This window comes from Prionailurus bengalensis, chromosome E2 (assembly GCF_016509475.1).
Source record: "Prionailurus bengalensis isolate Pbe53 chromosome E2, Fcat_Pben_1.1_paternal_pri, whole genome shotgun sequence".
In the NCBI taxonomy this organism is placed as follows: Eukaryota; Metazoa; Chordata; class Mammalia; order Carnivora; family Felidae; genus Prionailurus; species Prionailurus bengalensis.
The window spans coordinates 27,856,937-27,871,878 of record NC_057352.1 but is presented as its reverse complement, the minus strand read 5'-3'; the positions used below and the strand labels follow the sequence as shown (position 1 = coordinate 27,871,878).

General features: G+C 47.5%; 1 long non-coding RNA gene across 1 annotated transcript in view; it reads left to right on the top strand.

Moving 5' to 3' along the window:
* The first annotated feature begins 23 nt into the window (after window positions 1-23).
* LOC122494177 overlaps window positions 24-14,942 on the top strand; it is a 29,329-nt gene continuing 14,410 nt past the window's right edge. The window contains exon 1 of the long non-coding RNA XR_006300115.1: window positions 24-101. This is a non-coding gene — a long non-coding RNA (uncharacterized LOC122494177). The remainder of the gene's footprint in view (window positions 102-14,942) is intronic.

Genomic DNA, 14,942 nt, shown 5'->3' with positions numbered 1-14,942 from the left:
GTACTGGCTTCCACACATGGTCATTGCCTCTCCACAGGCACTGTCCCTTATCTGGACTCTGCCACAGCCTCTCCTCCTCCACTGCCACAAAGATCTTAAAGGTCAGTTCACATACCTCCCTTTCTCACAAAACTTCAATGGCTCCCTGTAGCCTACAAAAAAAAATCTATATTCCTTAGTTTGGTATCCAGGCTTTCCACAATGTACTCTAATTAGAATGAAGATTTTTTATAGCCTCAGTTACTTTTATGTTCATTGAACAGATAGCTATCAGATGCCTACTAGGTGCCAGGCATGGTGCTGGGGATACAGTACAAAATGACATAGCCAGACCTCCTAAAACATATGGGCCAGTGGGAAAGACAAAGCAGCAAATAATTGTTCTATGAGTCCATAAGGGCAAATAAAAATGAGGGCTCTGAAGGCAAGAAATACAATGCTGTGAAAGAACTAGATTTGGATGGGTCGTGGGAGGGTCGCGACTCACTCAAGCATGGAGCTAAAGGGTAAATAGGTCTCAATGGGGCTCTGGACCAGAGGGATGAGCATGTACAAAGGCCCTGTAGCAGGATGGAAGCACAGCAGACTTGAAGTATAACAGAAGCACAAAGGCTAGAGTACCAGGTAGTGAGAAATGATGCTGGAGAGGTGGGCTAAGGCCAGACCAGACAGGACCTTAGAAGTCACAGGTTTGCTCAGACTCGCAAGGAAGAGGAAAACAAGCGATTCAGAAAGAGGGGAGGGACTGACACAATCAAGCTTCCTTTTTTGTGTTACTAAACTTTTGTTGAAGGAAGCTGTGTATAAAGAAATGTGCCAGGGGCATCCGGGTGGCTCAGTCGGTTAAGCATCTGATTCTGAGTTCAGCTCAGGTCATGATCTCACGGTTTGTAAGTTTCAGCCCCGCATCAGGCTCTGCACTGACAGTGTGGAGCTTGCTTGGGATTCTCTCTCTTCCCCTGTCTCTCTGCCCCCTCCCTCCCTCGCTTACTCTCTCTCTCTCTCAAAATAAATAAATAAACTTAAAAAAGACATTAAAAAAATCTAATTAAAAGAGAAAGAAAGAAGAAAGAAAGAAAGAAAGAAAGAAAGAAAGAAAGAAAAGAAATGTGCCAGAATCACAAATGAAGACATCTGTATAACAATTTCCCCAGAATTCCCCCTTACAGCTCCTGCTGGTCAGGGTCTCCCTCTGAGGGTAAACACTATTCTAACTTCTAATTTCATAGGTTTGTTTTGTCTGTTAGAGTTTTATATCAATGGAATCATATTACATACAGTTTTTCATATCTGGTTTCATTCATTTTACAAATATATTTGCAGGATTTTAGCAATGAATTCTATTAGTCTTTGTGTATGTGGAAATGTCTTTATTTTACTTTCATTTTTGGAGAAACATTTGCTGGATAATAGAATTCTTGGTTAACAGTTTTCCCCCCAGGATTTTGTATATGCCATTTCACTGACTGTTGCTTTCCACTGTTTTATATGGGAAATCATCTGGTAATCACATCATTGCTCCCCTGCACATATGAGTCTTTTTATTATTATTATTATTATTATTATTATTATTTTGATGATTTTTTTCTGTTTTTGTCTTAAAATTTTTTTTAATGTTTCTTTACTTTTGAAAGAGAAACAGACAGAGTGTGAACAGGGGAGGGGCAGAGAGAGGGGGAAACACAGTATCTGAAGCGGGGTCCAGGCTCTGAGCTGTCAGCACAGAGCCTTACCCAAGGCTCAATGTGGGGCTCAAACTCATGAATTGTGAGATCATGACCTGAGCTGAAGTCCAACACGTTAACCAACTGAGCCACTCAGGAGCCCCTGTTTTTGTCTTTTAAATGTTTGCTATGATGTGTCTGGGTGTGGATCTCTTTGTATTTATCCTCCTTGAAGCTTCTTGAACTTTTGGGATAATGTATTTAATGGTTTTCATCAGATTCTGGAATATCTTGGCCATTTTTTCCATAATGTTTTTCTGTTCCTTTCTCTATGTCTGGGAGTCTCATCACGCATCTGCTGACATGCTTAATGTTGTACCACTGTGCTCCAAAGTTTTGTTCATTTTTCTTCCATCATTTTTTCCCCCTGATCCTTAGATTGGATAATTTCTATCAATCTATCTCCAAGTTTGCTAATTCTTTCCTTGGCCATATATAATCTTTCATTGAGTCTTTATAGTATATTTTCATTTCAATTGCACTTTCAACCCCAGAATTTTCCTTTTTAAATAAATAACTTTTGGGGTAGATTCCCATGGTTCATCGCTTACATACAACACCCAGTGCTCATCCCAACAAGTGCCCTCCTCAATGCCCATCACCCATTTTCCCCTCTCCCCCAAAAACCAACCCAAAAACCAAGAGCACACTTTACACACTGTATGTTAACCAATTTGATAATAAATTATATTAAAAAAGTAAATAAGTAAATGTTGAAAACAAAAAAATAAACCAAACAACACACTTGTATAAATTGCACAGATAAAATTAGCATTTCTACAAAATTAAAGTAACTGTTATTTTGTTAGAAAAAATAAAAAAATAAATAAAAAATATACTTAGCTGTCTTCAGTTGGGTCATTTAAAAATTATAAGAGTGTTGGGGCGCCTGGGTGGCGCAGTTGGTTAAGCGTCCGACTTCAGCCAGGTCACGATCTTGCGGTCCGTGAGTTCGAGCCCCGCATCAGGCTCTGGGCTGATGGCTCAGAGCCTGGAGCCTGCTTCCGATTCTGTGTCTCCCTCTCTATCTGCCCCTCCCCTGTTCATGCTCTGTCTCTCTCTGTCCCAAAAATAAATAAACGTTGAAAAAAAAAATTTTAAAAAAAATAAAAAAAAATAAAAAAAAAATTATAAGAGTGTCTTCTCTGTCCCAAAAATAAATAAACGTTGAAAAAAAAATTAAAAAAAAAAAGGGGGCGCCTGGGTGGCGCAGTCGGTTAAGCGTCCGACTTCAGCCAGGTCACGATCTCGCGGTCCTTGAGTTCGAGCCCCGCGTCAGGCTCTGGGCTGACAGCTCAGAGCCTGGAGCCTGTTTCCGATTCTGTGCCTCCCTCTCTCTCTGCCCCTCCCCCGTTCATGCTCTGTCTCTCTCTATCCCAAAAATAAATAAACGTTGAAAAAAAAATTAAAAAAAAATTATAAGAGTGTCTTGATATAATATTCCTTTGTTGCAAAATTCTTTTATTAAATTTCACTTATCTTTTAAAAAATCTCTGTCTCCTTATTTAGAATTTATGTTGATTCATTGTTGTCATACTTTCATTTAAAATTTTAAACATGATTTGTTTTAATTCTTTGCTGTATTTGTAGTAGCTATTTGAGGTCTTTGCTAAATTCAACATCTGCAAACACTCAGAGACAGTGTTTATTGACAGATGTTTTCCTGGGTACGTGTCACACTTTCCTGTTTCTTTGTATATCTTGTAATTTTTTACTGAAAACTGGACATTAAGAAAAATTGTAGCAACTTTGGATTCTGATTCCTGCCAAGTTTATTGTTGCTTTTTTCCCCCATTTATTTATCTGTTTAATAACTTAGCTAGGCTCTGTGAATCAGACAATCCCTGTCTGGGAATCTGGGATGGTGTGAAGTCCCTGAAGTTTCTGATTAAATTTTTTGTATTTTTGTTTTTATATTTAAGCCTAGCTTCCTGATTGCTTCTGTGTCTGCATATCTGCATATCTGTCTGCAGAGAGATTGTGCTCGAATACCTCCAGCCAGTAAACAATCTGTCCTCTGTTGAGGAATCTGTGTGTGGACAGGGGGGCTATGTCAGCTCTCTTAGTACTGCATTATTGTTTATTTTTGCACAGTTTATTATCGAAGAGCTCCTGTGGGTCAGGATTCTGGGTGTACCTTGGTTGGGTCCTCTGACTCAGGCTAAAATCAGGTGTGAGCCAGGTTACGGTGGACCATCTGAAGGACTAACTGGGGGAGGCTCTACCTCCAAGTTCCTGATCTGGTTCTTGGCAGGACTGGGTTCCTTGCAGCTCATTGACCTGAGTTCTTCCTTTGCTGGCCATTGGCAGAAGGCCACCTTCAGTCTCTTGTGACAAGTGACTCTCCATAGGGATGCTCACAACATGGCAGCTCACTTCATCAGGGCAGCAAGGGAGAAGAACCAGAGAGAGAATGAGAGCAAGGCAGAAGTCATTTTTTTAAAACCTAGCCTCGGAAGTGACACCCATCACTTCTGCTGAGTTCTGTTTATTAGAAGCAGGTCACTATGTGCTGGCCTCACCCAAAGGGAGGATTACATAGGGTACGAATCCGAGGAGGTGAGGATCACAGGGAGCCATTTTAGAAGCAGCTGATAACAGGAACCCACTCAAAACTCAGGCTATTTTCATGTGTTTTCTGTCGTTTACTTTCTGCTGGACTCTTTCTCATCTTTGCACACACGCACAACCTAGGGGTTAGCCAGGAGTGTGTGGCTGGTTTGGGCCTTCTGTGGTTTGCCCACTGCATGCACGCACCTTTAGCCAGGAGTATGTTTGCCCCAAGCACAACCGGCAGCCTCGGTCTGGTGGAGCTGGTGGCTCTTGTGCTTTTCTGCCTTGGAGATTTTCCCTGAAGCCTACAAGGCTGCCAAGGGTGGGTGCCGCTTACTGCCCCCAATCCAGTGATTCCCTTTTAGCCAAAGCAGAGAAACTGCCCCACACTGGTGGGACCTCTGTGCTTGTAGCTGGGAGGAGGGGCTGGGAGCAGCTTTGGGCAGGAATGCCACAGATGTTCACGGTTATTGCCCAACTTTCTGGTTTGCAAGCACAAATACTGCTCCAATTGTGGTATGATGTCTGGAGTGCTACGTGGTTGTTTTGATCAATTTTGTCCAGCTTTGTAATTGCTTTTAGGGGAGAGGATTTGCTATGTCCCTCCTCAGCCATAGGTGGAAGTCCCCTGCCAATACACCTTTTATATAATACATTTTGTAAGACCCCCTTTACTGTGTTAACATAAAACTCATATATAATTTAGCCTATTTGCATACACATACTAGTCCTCCAAACTAATATAAGGGAGAAATTTTTAAAAATGTATACAGTCTCCCTTTGGGTCTATGTCAATATTTTATTTTATTTTTTAAAGTTTATTTATTTATTTTGAGAGACAGAGAGTGGGAGCAGAAGAGGGGCAGAAAGAGAGGGGCAGAAAGAGATGGCTGTGCTATCAGCTCAGAGCCCAAAACGGGGCTTGAACTCACAAACTGTGAGATCATGACCTGAGCTGAAACCAGGAGTCAGATGCTCAACCAACTAAGCCACCCGGGTGCACCACATCTCAATATTTTAATACTTGGTCACAAGTAAAATAGAAGGAAATCCTCCAAGTTTTTCAAATGCCTCTCAGGGAATGTTGCAACCTCTCTAATGAAATAATGAAAAAATCAATTGTAATCAATCAAGGGTAGTTGGGTGGAGGCCGTGTACAGTCCCCATTGAGCAGGGGCTGTGTGTGTGGGGTGGGAGGCAATGATTAATAGGCATTGATACAGTGAGTAGGTAAGTGAATGAGTGAGAGAGTGAATGGACAGGACAACACATGCGGGCCTCTTCACCCCAGGTTTCTCATCCCCAAATCTGCAGTAGAAATCAGTGTCCACATGTTTCTAGAAGACCTGTTCTGGGGTGGAAATTGGGTTGCCAGAACTCTATGTTTGTGAACATGAGTATTAGCATTCTCTTTTGGCTACAGCCATCTTAAAAGAGACCAGAGGTTAGGAGACCCAGGACCCAGAGGATCATCTCATGGGACAGGAGATAATTCAAATCAAGGAGCATTTATGGGTGTGTCTCTGGTGCCAAGCACTGTCCTGGGCAGTGAGGGAGGGGGGGAGTGTAGAAATCTGGGGCACCTGGGTGGCTCAGTCAGTTGAGCATCTGACTTCAGCTCAGGTCATGATCTCATAGTTTGTGAGTTTGAGCCCCACATCAGGCTTGCCACTGTCCATGCAGAGTCTGCTTCAGATCCTCTGTCCCACTCTCTCTCTGCCCCTTCCCTGCTCATGCTCTTTCTCTCTCAAAAATAAATATACATTAAAAAAAATTAAGTATAGTCAGTTCCTGCTCTCATGGAGCTTATTGTTTCCTAGGGGAGACACCTGCAAAGCCTTGTGAGCATGGTTTTGTCTCCCACTGCCCCCTCCACTGCTCCCCCTTGTAGTTTGGGTGAACAAACACCACTCCAATTTGAGGGACGGGATCAGGTTGGTGTAAGCCAATCAATACCCTGAGTTCCCCGGGCTAGAGTGATTGATGCAAGAAGGGCCCAATCAGCATAGAATTGGGAGCTTCATTAGGAATGTGAAGAAGACTCCTCTGTGAATGGTGGGGTGTATGGATGTGAAGCCTGGAATGGTGGTGGTCATTTTGGTCTGGTGAGGGGGGGAAGCTACAGTGAATATAAAACACCAAAGAGTCAAGAGACTCACTGAAAAACTGAGCCAGTGTCTGAGATTTTCAGACTTAAATTATTTTTTATGTTTATTTATTTTTGAGAGAGAAAGAGACAGAGTGCAAATGGGCAAGGGGCAGAGAGAGGAGACAGCAGGCTCCAGGCTCTGAGCTGTCAGCACAGAGCCTGATGCGGGGCTTGAACTCATTCACCATGAGATCATGACCTGAGCTGAAGTTGGAAGCTTAACTGACTGAGCCACCTGGGCACCCCCAGACTTAGAAAATTTATTTATTTATTTATTTATTTATTTATTTATTTATTTATTGAGTGTGTGTGTGTGTGTGTGTGAGAGAGAGAGAGAGAGAGAGTGGGGGAGGGGCAGAGAGGGAGAGAGAATCCCAAGCAGGCTCCACACTCAGTGCAGAGCCCAACTCGGGGCTCAATCTCATGACCTGAGCTGATATCAAGAGTCTGATGCTTAACCGACTGAGACACTCAGGCGCCCCTGAACTTTTCACACTTTTAATGAGCTGGAGTTGTGTTTCCTCTTACTTGCAATAAAAATCTTTCAGGTGATACAAATAGCTAATACAGGGGAGATGGTAACATGTAACAGTGATGGAGGGCATGGTGACGTCTCCTGGCCGTGCGGGGGTGGGGGGTGGGGAGGCCATCAGAGAAGACTCCACCGAGAAAGAAGTCAAGCTGGGTCTTGAAGGAATCAGAGGCTTCGACAAGAGGAGAATTACATTCTCTTTGGAGGTAACGGCACCTACCAAGGTATGAAAGTGTACAGGGAGGAGGAAATAATCTGTGTCTAAAGAGGGGAGGCACGGGGACAGGGAACAGAGCCAGAGAATGAAGGTGGTGAAATGTTTTGCTGCTTTAGAAAGCTCATTCATTCATTCATTCAACAAGCAGCTCTTGAATGCTTCCAACCAGCCAGGTACCTCTGAGTGATGTGAGCAGAAATGGGGGCGGGTGGGGAGGAGAGTGGGCATGCTGAGCCAGAGAGACCTGGGAAGACACCATGCATATGTACAGGCAGCATTGAATAGACCACGGCTGCTGACAAGCTGGGATCCCAAGTCCAGAGTAGGGCCTGGAATTGCATTGCAAGAAAGAAATAAAGCCTTGCGGACAGTGTTTTCCCCACCACCACCAAGTGGTACCTATTGAAATGAATTGCAAATTGAGGAGGCCTCTAGTGTCAAGAAAAGTGTGAACATACCTCCAACCTCTCTGGCTTAGGCTGGGGGTGGGATATATGGGGATGAAATCAGCGGATTTTTCCACCTGCTGCTGCACGGTTTATGCAGTGATGGGCTGTCTTTTTTACTTTGCCCTCCTTTCTGGCATTTTAATACCCAGTATCATTGCAATACTCAAGGGCCATTTAAAATATATATATAATCTTATTAGCAAGAACTGCTTTACTGTGGCTGGCCCAACCAAGTTCCAGAGCACAGCCATAGGTCGCCAATCTCAGCAGGGTGTCCGAGGAGGGTGGCTCTGATTCTCAGAACACCACATCTGCCCTAGTTTTCCAGGACACTCCAAGCAAATGTCTCAATTAGGCTGCAGGATGGATGTACTGTGGAGTGGGCTGTGATTTGCATATTCACGGCCCTGCAGTCTCCTTCGTCCTGAGAGTGTCCTTCCTTTGCTCAGCAGGGCCCCAAGGAGGCTGCCAGGGCCTTCCAGGGGCCAGGCCTCAGGGCTGGATGGCTCTGAGGGTGAGGTAAAACACGGAGCAGCATGGAGCTAGGAAGACTTGGCTGGTCAGGGAGCCAGAGGCCCAGGTACGAGGCCCATGCAGCTCTCCTTCTTTTGGCTCTGTGACCTTGGGTTTGCTGTTTGACCTCTTTCGTCTTACAGTGAATAGGACTCAATGAAGGGTTGCAAAGTAGTGCCAGTGATATTTGGCCCACAGATGTATTTTATTCAGCCTGCTAAGTGTTTTAGAAGTCAGGCCATGTCATAAAAAAATTCAGATTTCTGATCTGTTTAATAAATGAAGGATGTGGTATGACAAGGTAAGCATCTTCCCCCTTGAGATGGGGACACATCCACACTGGTCACCCTCTGTCACGTGCACAGCCAAACGTCCTACAGTGCACAAGACAGCCCCTGAGGGATTATCCAACCCCAACGGTCACTAGTGCTAACGTTGGGGAATCTTGGTCTACTGGGCAACACAGCCATGTGAACAAATGGTTACAATTAAATGTAATAAGGCTGTAATCAAAATGGGGCCAGAATTAGTTGGAGGCCCAGAGGTGAGAGGGAATAACTGAATCAGAGAGGAGCAGGGGACATCCCTGTTTGGAGCAACAAACTTGCTATCTTATTCATGCCTCACATAAGCTCCCTGTATTCAGTTGACTCACCCGGGATGCAAGTGCTCCTGTACTGATAGTTCAGGCTCCATCTGCCCTGGCAACTTCATTCGTACTCCTGGATCCAGCCATCCCTGAAGTCTCATACTCTCTGGTTATGTGGCACCTATAGGTTTTTGTTTTTTGTTCCCTATACTTGAGTTGAGTTACTTTTGACATAAACACCACAGCTACATCTGCATACTCACAGATCTTGTGCAGACTTCCCCTTTCACACTTACACACCTGAGGTCACCCCCACCCCCAACTGACGGTCACCTTCTTTTCTCCTTCCTGTGGCTGGCAGCTCTGTCCCCCTCTGGTTGCAGAAGGGGCAGCCGCATCTCCGCAGCATCCAAATATCCAAGCATCAAGTGCATGATTGAAGTGCTCCATCAGCTTGGACTGGGGGAGCCGTGAGCTGATGTGGTTCGTGGAACAGCTGCCCGCCCGCGCAGGGCTGGCAGTTAATTAAAAGCCCCATGCACTTAGTGATTAACTAATCACAGCATGATGGCAGTCGGTGATGGTGCGGCGAATTCTCTGCTGGAGTCAGCTGAGAAGCTCCGAATGTCTGCCTTTGGGCGGTGGTGGCAGCAGGAGGCCTGGGTGGCCCCAGTGTGGCCATCCCAAGCAGGTTGCAGAGCAGATCCCCAGCTGTCTCTCCTGCTTGAAGCTTCTAGGAGAAACAGTTGAAAGGGGACGCGGGTGGGAGGGTGAAGACGGGGAAACCACTATGGGGCGGGGGATGGGGGGCCTGGGTGTCGGGTGGGGTTGGAAGGAAGGGAGGGGAGGCTGTCAGGAATGGGAGCCACTTGGTGGGGGGGGTTGATGGGACCTTGGGAAGGCAGGGAGGGGGCCAGACACAGGGACTGGGCAGGGGCCTGGGATACCTCAGTGGCAGGGGGGAGGATGCAAGCCCCCTTCATTTCAGGGCAGCGTGGTGCCTGGTTAGGTGCACAGTAGAGCCTGACTGCTGTTAAGTCCTGGCTCTGCCGCTTTAAGGTCCATGTGACCATGGACATGAATTTCAATCTCTCTGCCCCAGTGTCCTTCCCTGTAAAATCTGGGATTAATAACCATACCTACCCGCCCCCTGCCCCCCACTCCTACCAGCCAGGATTCATCCATGTGAAGTTTCCCTAAGACAATTAGCACATGAAAAATATTAACACTATTAATACTAAATTATTAACTTACAAAGAAGAGGGCTGTTTCCTCTGGGAAAGATACAAGGGCCGATACCCTGAGAAGTGAGTCTGGCTCCACTGTGGCAGGAACTCCCTCTCCCCCACTGCCCCTAGAAGAAGCTTGGAGAGGCCTTGGAGCGGGAGGCTGGGGGAGGCATGGAAAGACAGGCGAAACTGCACTGAAATTGCACTCTGTGTAAGCGGAGCTCTGAAGAACAGCTCCATGTGTCTCCCTGAAGAGCCCTGAGCTGGCACCCCAGGAGCTGCCACTTTACTCTCTCTGTCGTGCTCCTGGGTCCAGCCCTGGCTCTTGATTCTGACCCTGCCCATTAGGGTGACCCTATGGGACTGCAAGTACCGGGGACTTCGCCCTCTTTAATGTTGTCTCCGGGTGCCCAGTTACCCCACAGGAGCATCTCCCACATCCTCACCTGGCTTTCATGTCCCCCGCAGTCTGTTCCAGATTCTCTCTCCTTACGTCCATGCTGCCCAAGGTCCCCACAGCTGCTTTCTCTACTGTCCTCCTCCTTCCACTCTGATTCCAGAGTACAGCCTGCAGGGTGACACCTTCCACCTGCATCTGTCTCTGGTGGTGGTTTTCAAGCAGCCCCGGGGGTGGCTTGGTACAGTTCCATCTCTCTGGGGTCCTGGAGGCCCTCACTGAGAAGGCGTTGCTGGAACTCACACCCAAAGGGTGGACAAGAGCAGCGAGTCTTGTGTGGCTCTGGGAAGGGTCCTATGATGGGAAGGAGCTGGGGGAGCCCGTGCAGCAGGCACAAAGTGGAGGAGGCTGGAGTGAGCTGACATGAGTAACATGCCCAGCAGCAGGGCAGCAAGAGCTCATAGGTGGTGTCATTTCTCCCTGGTGCAAGGTGGGAGACCTCACCTGCCTCAGGCCTGCTGTGCTGCCACCTGGCCGGACATCATAAGGCCTGTGAAGGGGAGGCCGGGTTCCCAGAAATAGACCTGCATCCAGGACTCTATGAAAGTAATCAATCGGAAATTGCAGAAAACACAATAGGGGCTGGGGAGTGGTCTGCACAGGGAGAGACTTGCCCTGAGGTAGGGGGGCAGTTCCTGCTGGGCAGAGACCCCTGGGAGTCTCCCTTTGCTGGGCCCGGCTGGGTAATCAGGCAGGCATCTCAGTTGGGAGCCCCAACAAGTGCCTCTGGCTAACCTGAATGAGGCAGGCATATAGTGGAAGGATCTGGAGTAGCTTTCGGTGTAGGAGGAAAAGGTGGAAAATTAAGTCTTGGGGAGTCCGAGATGGAGGCAGACCCCCATGCTGTCTGCCTGCTGGGGCCTTGCCATCTGTGTGTCTGAGATTCCAGGGGAAACAGAGTTGGCTGTCTGGGCCACCATTATACAGTCACCCCTCTGCCAAGAAGCCGGGTGGGACCCTTGACTAAGGACTCAGAGTGTATCCTGTGAGGAGGGATGGCTCTCCAAAGCACTATCGGGGTGCTAGTATCAGAAGAGGGGAGGAGGGCTCCTGGGTGGCTCAGCTGGTTGAGCATCTGATTTTGGTTCAGGCCAAAATCAGGCCATGGTTCCTGGGCTCAAGCCCCACGTTGGGCTCTGTGCTGATAGCGTGGAGCCTGCTTCACATTCTCTGACTCCCTCTCTCTCTGCTCCTGTCCCACTCCCTCTCTCTCTCTCAAAAATAAAAATTAAAAAAAAAAAAGGAGAGGGGAGGGGGCACTGAGTGAATAAACCCAAGGTTTCTGAGAAAGGCATGTTGTTGTTCACACCTGTGAGGGGAGGCTAGGTCGGACCCCCAGGAAGATGCCTTCCCTCCACCCCCACATCTGTAGGTCCTTCCCTAAAGGCCAGACCAAGGCTCAGAAACAGTCAGCAGGTGAATGTCCCTTCATGTGCCCCCAAGCCCACTGCTAAGGGCCCAAGTGTCTGGAATGTTCTCCAAATTCTGAGGAATGTTTAAGGTGGGTCAACGCAGTATCTCTGACTGTTGTGTGACTGTGGGCAAGCTCTCTGCCTTCTCTGAACCTCTGTTTCCCCACTGGGAATAAGGAGCATAATGGAAGGAAAAGTGCTTTAGAGACTGGGAAGTGCTTGGAGAAGCTATTCACGACCACTTTTATCTCTGGTCGTGACTTAGGAGGAAGTTGCCTGTCGGCCTTCTAACCATCCAGCCTCCTCCTCTGCTTTCTCCCGGCCTCCACCCTTGGGGCTGAGACATGTGTCTGTGTTCTTGCCAAAGGGGCCACTTTGAGAGCCTTTCCCAGTGCCTGGTCCTTTCTCCCCAGCCTGGAGAGATGTGCTGTGCAGTCAGCAGAAGTATCTGACTGACCGAGGAAGCCCCCGGGTGGGGACTGGGAGAGAGCCTGGGGAGGTGACGTGGGGAGAGCTGAGGAGGATGAGGGCAGGTTCTCATCCACTGTGACTGGTCCCCACAGCTGTGCTCTGAATATACAATATTCAGGTCACATTCCCTATAGCAAAGTCTGAGGAACCCAATATCTCAGCCAGAATTGCTGAAAAAGAAATAAATATCTGGAGCTTGGAGATGATCATTGATTTCGGGGGAACTCTTGGTTTTAACAGATTGGCCACTCACCAGATAATACAAATAAGTACCTTGTCTTAGCTCTGGCCGCTATAACAAAAATACCATAGACTGGCTTTGGCTTCCAGGTGTAGGGTTTAGTGTGTCCACATCTAAAGTCTGTGGGCATACCCAGCTAGCAAGGGAAGCTAGGAAATGCAAGCTTTATTCTAGTCAGCCTGTGCCCAGCTAAGATTGGGTTCTGTTCCTGGGCAGGAGGGAGGATGGATGTTGGGGGAAAGGTAGCAGCCATGGTCATAGCTAGGGAGTGTGAAAATGGATTTGGCCCCTTTGCCTACCCTATTGGCCCCATGATCCTGCCCCTGCCTAGAAATTTCTCTGAAAGGGGAACAGAGAGTTGTAGCTGTAGGGGGGGTCCCCATAATAGGAGAGGTGGGCTAGGGCTGGGTCCACTGAGGAACAGCTGCCTCCAAAAGGATAGTGGTGTTCACAGAGCTGCCCGGAAACACCTTGGGAATGAGTAGGCAGGAAGAGCTGCATGGAACGAAGTCCTCAGCTGGGAGCTAGGGCCTCGGATTTTGACTTCCCGGCTCACCAATAATCTCCTAGGTGACCTTGAGCAGGCCTGTTAACTTCTAACATCCCCCAGGCTGGGTCCCATGGTCAGTAGGATAGGGACAGGCTAAAGAATTCAAGGTCAGGCAAGGGTGAGGCAAGACACACTCGACCCAGGCACAAAATTTCAGAGGACACCAAAAAACTCAGCAATTAAGATCAATATTATTTTCATGCAGATTTTTTGTTGTGGTGAAACATATCATAAAAGTTACCATTTTAACCATTCTTAAGTGTTCAGTTCAGTTGTGTTAAATACATTGGCCCTGTTGTGCCACCATCCCCACCCTCCATCTTTAGAACTTTTTCATCTTCCCCAACTGAAACCCTGTCCCCATTAAATATTGACACCATACTCCCTGCTCCCGCCACCCAGCCCCTGGCAACCTCCATTCTACTTTCTATCTCTATGACTCTGACTATTCTAAGTACTTTGTATAAAGGGAATCTTACAGTATTTCTCTTTTTGTATCTGATTTATTTCATTTAGCGTGATGTTCTCCAGGGTCATACATATGTAGCAGGTGTCAGAATTTCCTTCCTTTTTAAAAAAAAAATTTTTAATGTTTATTCATTTCTGAGACAGAGAGAGACAGAGCATGAGTCGGGGAGGGGCAGAGAGAGAGGGAGACACAGAATCGGAAGCAGGCTCCAGGCTCTGAGCTGTCAGCACAGAGCCCGACGCGAGGCTCAAACTCACGGACAGCGAGATCATGACCTGAGCTGAAGTCGGCCGCTTAACCGACTGAGCCACCCAGGCGCCCCAGAATTTCCTTCCTTTTTAAGGCTGACTCATATTCCATTGTGGAGATACCATATTTTGCTTATCCACTCATCCATCAACGGACACGTGGGGTGGTTGCTTTCTACCTTTTGGCTATGGTGAATAATGCTATTATGGACATGGGTGTACAGATACTGTTTAAGCCCTCACTTTCACTAACGCAATATTTTATGGCAATTAAATCTCATGCAAGAAAGTCCATGATGAATAAACTTCCCAAATGTTAAGGAAAGACAAGATTGGGACCAGCACTGTGCTGAGCCACATGAGACTCTGAGGCCAAAGAGAGGGGGTACATTTCTTACCTGGCACAAGCTGCTCCTTTAAATCGTGCACTGCAGGTGAGCGCCTTGCCTCCTCACGGGGAGTCCTAGCCCTGATGAGGGTGACTGGGGCCTGGCTGAGCATACTGGGCCCCGGGGAGCCTCCTCTCCCCCTGTTACCCTGGGCTGATTTAGGAACTGGAGTGATAGAGGAGCCTCTAGGTTGGAAAGGTCGAGCTGGAGCTGGGGCTTCCTGTCCCCTTGGACAGATTCATCTTAATTAGCCCCCTCAGATAACAGTTCTTTTGGAGGCCGAGGTAGCTGATTTATGAAGACACTGTCTTCCTCCCCTTGGAGTTGTTTTGCCAAGTGACAAACCAGGAGACACATGTCCCCACTAAGGGTTGGCCCACAGAGCTGGGTTTGAAGCCTTTCTAATGAGATAGGAGATGATGCTTTTGATCTGTGACCTGTTGGCCCAGCCAGGTGGGCACCTGTCGCTGTGTGCAGGAGCCTGAGTTTGGGTGCAGCACATGCGAGCCTGGGTGCAGTGGCGCCCCACCAGGATCAAGAGAGGTTCCTGAGACCCAGCTCCTCAAAGATGAGAACCAATGAAATCCCCAAATGACAGTGGCTTCCCTCAGTCATTCAGGGAACACTTAGTGGAGCACCTACTGTGTGCCAGCCAGTTAGTAGGTGGGAATGAGATGGGTCAGTTGTGGCCCTGCCTCTAAGGAATTTATAACTAAAAAGAAGTGTTCATACGAGTTGAGGACTACCAAG